Below are 7,756 nucleotides of genomic sequence, written 5' to 3' on the forward strand. Positions count from 1 at the left end.
AAATATAAATAATACACTTGAAGTTTTAAAAATTTTTTAAAAGAAAAATGAACACATTTTTTAAAAAAATAGTCAAAAAATTTGACAAAATGCCTCACCAAAGAAGATATTACAGATGTCTACAACACATGAGTAAAGCATGTCTTATTGTCCATTAGACAACAGGGTATGAAAAGATGTTTATCTACAATTAGTCATTATGGAATTGCAAAATTAAAATCCCAGTGGGCACTGTTACTATTTAAATGGTTAAAATGAAAAAAAAGACAACATTTTGGGCAAAGATGGGAAGCAACTAGAATTCCTGTCCACTGCTGGTAGGAATATAAAATTGTACAACTACTTTGGAAAACAGTCTAGCATTGTCTTAAAAACTTAAACATACCTGCTACATGACAAACTCATTCCACTTTAGGTATTTACCCAGGAGAAAAATAACCTAGGAAACAACTGGATGAATGTTCAACAGCAGCTTGATGCATAACAGGTAAAACCTGAAAACATCCTAAATGTCCTAAATTAACAAGTGAAGTGGATAATAAATTGTGCTATTCCTGCAGCAGAATACTACTCAACAATAAAAGGAATGTATTCTTTGATAACCATAATGAGTGGTTCTGAAAATAATTAATCTGATTAGAAAAAATTGCTACATTATATGGTAAAAGGGATTTTGACAGCATATTAAGGTTACTAGTCAGTTGATTCTCAGTAAATCCAAAGAAATATAATAACTTTGTAGGCCTAACGTGACCCTTAAATATGGGTCTGGAAGTCAGAGACAGAGTGAGTCGGGATTCTGAAGCACAAGAACAACTTGGCATGCCATTGGTGACTTTGCACATGGAGATCACTGGCAAGATTGACAGGTGTTCTCCAAAGCTGAGAGCACCCCAGCTTTCAGTAATCAAAAAATCAGGACCTAAGTTCAACAACTGCAAAGAAGTAGATTCTTTTAACCACCAGGACGGATTTGAAGAAAGACCCTAAGCACCCAAAAATATGACAGTCCCAGCCAATGCTTTGATTTCAGCTTTGTAGAACCCTGAGCACAAAACCCAGCTAACCCATGTCCAGGCATCTGAACCACAAAACAAGGTGTATTATCTTAAACTGCCAAGTATGTGGGAATTCATCCCACCACAATAGAAAACTAACCCACATGTCAAAACTATGAGAGAAGTATGACAGAAATATCAATATTTTCATGGCAGCAATTTGTAGGATGGGGGGAAAGCTCAGAGTAGCAGATGTGCTGGTGTCTCTCTTACTATTCCAATGCATGATCAGAGGATTAAGAAAAACTCTTATCACCAGAAGCTGGCTGCCACTATCTACAGTGTCCTTCTGTTGAACGTAATCAATTTTGTAGAATACCAGTGCCAGTTAGGTCCATTCTCAGACTAGGACAAAAATACAGGATCATTTGCTAATCATGCCTGACCACAGACACAAACAAGAACATTGGCTACACTATAAAACTAGCCAAACATTTCCCTCTCTAGGCTAATACATGTTACAGCCACATCTTGACTAGTTTTAGCTTTGGCTTTCCTTTATTCCTCCCTCCATATAGGGAAGAGGTTCTAAAGATAACCAAACTTAGAATGATCTGTTTCCTGACAACAGACAATCCCAGGGCAAATCCTAGCTACCTAAAAACCCTCCTCCAAGTCTCCTGACATGAGCCCAACTCCTTTAAGTCCTTCCTAATACTCTTAGTGAGATGCTCCTCAATTCCCCACAGTGTGCCTTCTCTCTTACGTCAATGAGTCAATTGACAGAGTGTTCTTCAAGCACAGGTGAATTATGGAGGGTGCCAGCAAGATCCTATGGACCGTGTACCTCAGCACTTTCTTGTGGTTTTGATTGCTGTCACGGGGAAGACTGGAAGAGAAGCACAAAGAACTTAACAACCTTAGGAAAAGGCCTTATCCAATGGGTGGGAGTTGGAGGATAAATTGCAAAGCTTCTTGCTCTAAGGGAAATAACTCAGAGTCCCTAGCAGGATGGAGCCTCAGTTGCCCATAATGATAACCTGCTTGGTAACACACCTTTAAAAATTTCCTCCTTGTTCTGAATCACTTCCCCATGTTCCTACCAGTGTTTCCAGGATTTATTGCCCATATAAACCACTTTCACATCAATCTTTGTCTTAGACACTGCTTCAGGGAAAACAACTAACACTGTGTGTAAAGTTAGTATCCAGAAGCACAGCCAAGTTACAACTTCATAGACAGAATAATGACCTCTCAAAGATGCCACATCCAATCCCTGGGACCTTGATTGTGCTGTCTCCTAACAAGAGAAATTAAGGTTGCAAATGGAATTAAGGTTACTACTAAGGACCTTGAATAAAGAGACTATCCTGGATTATATAAGTGAGCACACTGTCATCACAGCATCCTTCCAGTGTGTAAGAGGAGCCTGAGCAGTCAGTGAAGAATGACACCACATGAGAAAGACTCAAATGGTTTTGCTGGCTCTGAAAATGGAAGCCAACTGTGAGCCAAGGCATATAACCAGCCTCTAGAAGGCAGAACAGACAAGAATATGAATTTTCCCCGAGAGCCTTCAAAAAGGAATGCAGCTAATCAATAACTTGATTTCTTTAACTGAGGGAAAACCATTTCCATCTTCTGTCCTGCAGAACTGTAAAGTAAAAAGTTAAATTGTTTTTAAGCCACTAAATTCATAGTATAGTTATCTGTACACAATAGAACAAAGTAAGTACAAAGAGAAAAGTGTGGGGCTAAAAAAGTTTTATGGGCAGTAATAGAGATGTGAAAATAGAGGGGGAAATGCTGTTTTGTGAAAGAAATTGAGTTCAGCTTATACTAATCTATCCTCTGATGCCAAAATAAAATACATTAACACAGGTATTTTATAAAGAAAAGATGTTTATCTACTTCACAATACTGGAGGCTTAAAGTCCAAGATTGGGTGGCCTCATCTGTTTGGCCTCTAGTGAGGGTCTCCCTAGTTGCTTCACAACATGGCAGAGAACAGGTTTGAAGAAGTGGCAATGCATTCGAGATAGTCTCACTTTATAACAAGCCACTCATGTGAGAGCTAACTCACTCCATGAGACCAGCATTAATCTCTTCCAAGGGTAATTTCCCCAAAAACTAATTACTTCTCGCTAAGTCAACCCTCTTAAAGATTCTATCACCTCTAGCATCATCACACTGAGGACTACACTTCTAGCACATGAACCCCTAAGGGACAGACTCAAACCGTATCAAAATCATAGCAAGGTTTAAGATGAATACAAAATAATATCACTGCATCCAATGTCTAGCAAGCACTTTGGAAAATTAGAGTAAGGCATAGGTGAGCAGTTAACTGTGCAGGTGTAAATATGGAAGACAGCTTTAAACTTAAATTGAATTTATTTCCTGAAGACAAATTTATACAAAAGAGCAGGGAAACAAAGACTGAATCATGCAATATTTTGAGGACAGAAAGAGGACAAGGTACAAGTGAAGTAGGAGAAAAAGGAAGTTCAGTAATGTAGAAGTCGAAGAAAGAAAAATGTTTCAAAAGCTGCTCCTCAAATGCCCTCACTGAAAGCATAAGATAAAGAACAAACCTAATAAAAGTTACACAGGTTGAGCAGTGAGGGTCATAAACCCTTAAAGAATTACAGTGCAGTAGAGAACAAGGATGTTTCAAACAAGCTTTGGTAGTTCCCACCACTCCCTTCTTTACTGTTTAAGTACAGTCTGTACTTTCACCCAATACACACCTGGTCACAGAATTTAACACCATTAGGGCATGCTGGTGTTTATGGGGCCAACTGCCTGCAGACAATGCAATATATGGTAGAACCAGTGGATCCCTTGGTCATGTGCCCACTGTGCCACCCCCCTAACTGTGAAGTGCCTTTTTTTGGTACTGGGGTATGCACTCAGGGTCTCACACTTACTAGACAAGCACTCTACCACTATTTGGATGACACCTCCAGCCCTTTTTGCTTTAGCTATTTTTCAGAGAGGGTCTCATGTTTTTTCCTGGGCTGGCCTCACACCATGATCTTCCTACTTCCACCCTAGCTGGGATTACAGGTGTGAGCCACCGCAGCTGGCAAGTGTCTTCTTTAGTCAGTCACAATGTATCAGAAAAATCATGTGTTTGTAAGTCTACCAAATAATATTGCTGCCAAATTCACTATAAGCAGGGAAAATTCATTTTAAGAGAGGTGTAAATTCCATAAGGACAACGTGCTGTTCTTTCCAGGAGGCTCACCCTTTGGATTTTTGGTTCTGATGGAAGTGCATCATCTCCCCAGAGAAACAACCGTCCACAATGAGCAACAGTATTGACTTTCTTCTTTCTCTGCCTCTCTTTATTATCTGTCTTTTGCTTTCTGGGGTGAACTCCAAACAAATTACCTGCACATAGGTTCAAATTCTAAGACTCCAATTCTAAGAACAGAATTCTAAGAGATGCCATAGACTTTCCTAAAATTAGATGCTCCTAAATTGGAGATCATTATAGGTTTAATCTCCCACCCTATGTTGGTCACACATAGATCTTCCTCCTTTTCTCTAGATCCAATTAGCATATAAGACTACAGAGGACCAACAAGGCTACCAGGTGCAACACTTCCCGAATAATCAAGATTCTAAATCATAGTAAAGAGCAGAAAAGTTATCCCACCTAACTCTAGAGAAAGCCAGTGGATGAGTACTGCAGTCATTTTCATACAGGAGCCAACCGCTCTTGTTCTGCTTTGCCGATGGAGTCTTTGCCAGCTCAATAACCTCAACCATTCTGCGAGCCTGTTTTCATTCCAGTAAAAGCCCCACATCTTGCACAGCGGCTGCTATTGGAGCTATCACTTGGCTAGGTTTATAGCAGTCCACCAACATAACTGTGATCCATCTAACTATTTCATGGGCCAAAGCAATTACTTGAATGGGGATATGACAGAGGTCACCATCCCTACATTTTTAGTCTTTACTGGTAGTGCAAACTCTGAAATTCCTCCTAGATGCAATTAACATCTGATTTCCTACCTTGGACCCTAGGAGAGGACATGACTTCAGCAGCTTCCACTTGGCCCTTCCTATCAGCATAACTTGCCACAGATCAGAGAGGATTCTACCAGTCATTACACATATGAATGCCAGTTGTGCCCTGGGGATTGCATTGAACATACGGGCAGACTATGGCTAGAACTTCAATTACCTGGCCTCCATGTTGAGCTCTCAGTGTCATTATCAACAAAATTTGTCAATGAAACAGTCCTTAAAAATCTGGTTACTCACATTCCACAGCGTATAGGTCATTGGATAAATGGCTTTCAGTACCTTGGGAGAAGTATCGGGTAGACCCACTAGAGATCCTTGCAGGGGCATTACAAGGTTCTTCCTCAAGGGATCTGCTCACCCCTCAATTGATGGGCCTGGGAGGGAGGTTATTTTTTTATTGAAGCAGCTGATGTCTGCCTTTTGCTCAATAGTTATTCTGTTTTCTGGTCAGCTGAGGCAAGAAACACATGTAGGCTATGTGTCTGATTCACCCTTCAGAACACTGAATATGAGTCCATAGACGAAGACAATCTGGTTGACCCTCTGGGTTTGCTTCCAGCCATGGTAATTAAATCTATCATGTTTCTGTAGACTCATAGCTTCCTTGTTCCATGGAAGCATCTCCTAATCCTTCATTTTATCCTCAATCCACCACAGGTAAGAGCCTTAGGAAGTGTGATGCTATAGCACTTCGGGGGTTATCGCCACCCTATTTACCACCAACAAAGTTCAAGTAACCCAGTCCTAGAGTAACCCCAGCATTGAAGCTTGCTGGGGTTGGAAAGGGTTGTTGGGATCTGAAGAATAGGTTGAGCATGGCCTATCAAGAACAATCTACAAGCTATGGTAAGCCATTAAAGGGTTCTAGGTAAAAGATAGCATATTCTATCACAGACTAGTGCAGTGGTCTATATTCTAGTCTTTCTTCTTAATATCAATGTTCTTTTCTTTGTTTTGGTGGTACTGGTGTTTGAACTCAAGGCTTCACACTTGCTAGGCAGGCTCTACTACTTGGGCCACTCCACCAGCCTATAGCAATGTTCTTTAGCTAGATATTCTCCAAAAACATAACCTAAGGTAACTACTTATATGAAGACAGGTCATTTTGGAGGTATTCCTAGTAAGAAGCAATGAGGCGATAGAATACAGAAGATAAAATAATGTTATTAAAGTTGTCTGTTGTGGGCAAGCAAATTCATGCACACAGAGTAGTAGAAGTGTCTTGCTAAAGGATACAAAGCAGGCAACAGTTACTGTTGCCTCTGGTTGAAGGTTCCAGATGTGCTAAAATTTACCAACACTTCAAAGCTGTTCACTACTGATGGCCTGGACAAAGCCAGAAGAACCTCAGGACACAAAGCAGAGGTCTGATAAACTTGAAAGAAGAGAAGCTGTTAGGATAATTGCATGGGAACTTGCATAAAACTGTTGCACCATTCCCTGTTCAAGTCGGAAATCAGAGATGATGCTCAGAATGTATATGTTGGGATAACAAAGGCTTCCAACACAATAAGATTATTAGTTTCTTAGAAAGTGAAAACCAATTAATGACTGCAAGTCCTTAATTTTGTTTACCACATGGTTATCACAGGAGTAAATGGGCAGTAATGTAATGTCAGTCAATATTTATTAAACACTGACTCTGTAACAAGCATTTACTCCAGGTAGTATCTCACACATTTTACATGACATTTACTTGGCAAGTAGAAGTAGTCAAGTGACAATTGAGCAGTGACTGCAAAACAGTGAGGAAGCTAGCAAGCAGCATATATCAGAATGACCAGCAGATAAAGAGCACTAATGCTTGCTGGGGTTGGAGAGTGTTACATGGGCTCTGAGGAGATGCTTTGGCATGGCCCATCAAGGACTTATAAGCCATGGTAAGGGTTTTGAACCTTGAGTGAAATGGCAAATCACTAAATGGTTTTGGGTACAAGATAGCATAGTCTGCCACAGCCTAAAAGGATGACTCCAGCTGCTGAATGGAACTAGGCTGTAAAGAAAGAGGAAGGGGAACACACTATTCAAAGACCACTGTGGTTGTGCATCGCTTTTCTGAGATCCAAAGCTGGCTCTAAACACTCGTCCATAGTGGTTACGGAAATCTTTTCCCTTAACGTCATTAAAGGTTATGGGTCTATCCCTCTTGGTTTTCACTTCATTACACCTCAGTGATTATAGATGTAGCCCTCAGTGCGGAAAAAATGTTTAGAAAATGTTGAAAGCTAGTACTCAAGTTTTAGGATTTACGTTCCAAGCAATAAGGGGCATTTGTCAAAACGGCTGGTTAACATTTCTGCTATGTTCCAAGGACCACTGTACCTACGTGCTGAATTCTATGTCAGAGGCAATCCAGGGGTTGACTTCAGTCCCTCTGCGCGGGGAATGCAGGTACGAATCCGGAAAGGACGTGCATCCCAAGAAGGGGAATGTGACATTGCCTCATCCCACTTAGATCAAGAGAGGGAAGAGGGAATCCAAGGATTCTTATATCCCAGTCCAACATTGTGTGGCGCCTCCTCAAATCTCAGTCCAGGGCTACTGACAAGGAAGTCTTCTCCTCTGTGGGCACCTGAGTGCCCGGGATCGGGGACCAGGAACAGGCAGGGTACCCTCCCGTTCTCACGCAGCAAGTTGAAGCACCGCGCTTGCACTGCTTAGCCTACCTCGGCTGCACCCGCCCGCGTCTCGGAGCGCACAGAGCATGCGCAAGAGCGAGC

At 41.2% G+C, this 7,756-nt stretch overlaps 1 long non-coding RNA gene across 2 annotated transcripts in view; it reads right to left on the bottom strand.

Annotated features, from left to right (window-relative positions):
• The window catches only part of LOC141425481 (uncharacterized), a 133,942-nt gene extending 126,222 nt beyond the window's left edge, over positions 1 to 7,720 (bottom strand). For both annotated transcript variants that reach the window (XR_012450489.1, XR_012450488.1), the window contains exon 1: positions 7,363 to 7,720. This is a non-coding gene — a long non-coding RNA (uncharacterized lncRNA). The remainder of the gene's footprint in view (positions 1 to 7,362) is intronic.
• Positions 7,721 to 7,756: the final 36 nt, after the last annotated feature.

Source organism: Castor canadensis, chromosome 8 (genome assembly GCF_047511655.1).
Source record: "Castor canadensis chromosome 8, mCasCan1.hap1v2, whole genome shotgun sequence".
Taxonomy (NCBI): Eukaryota; Metazoa; Chordata; class Mammalia; order Rodentia; family Castoridae; genus Castor; species Castor canadensis.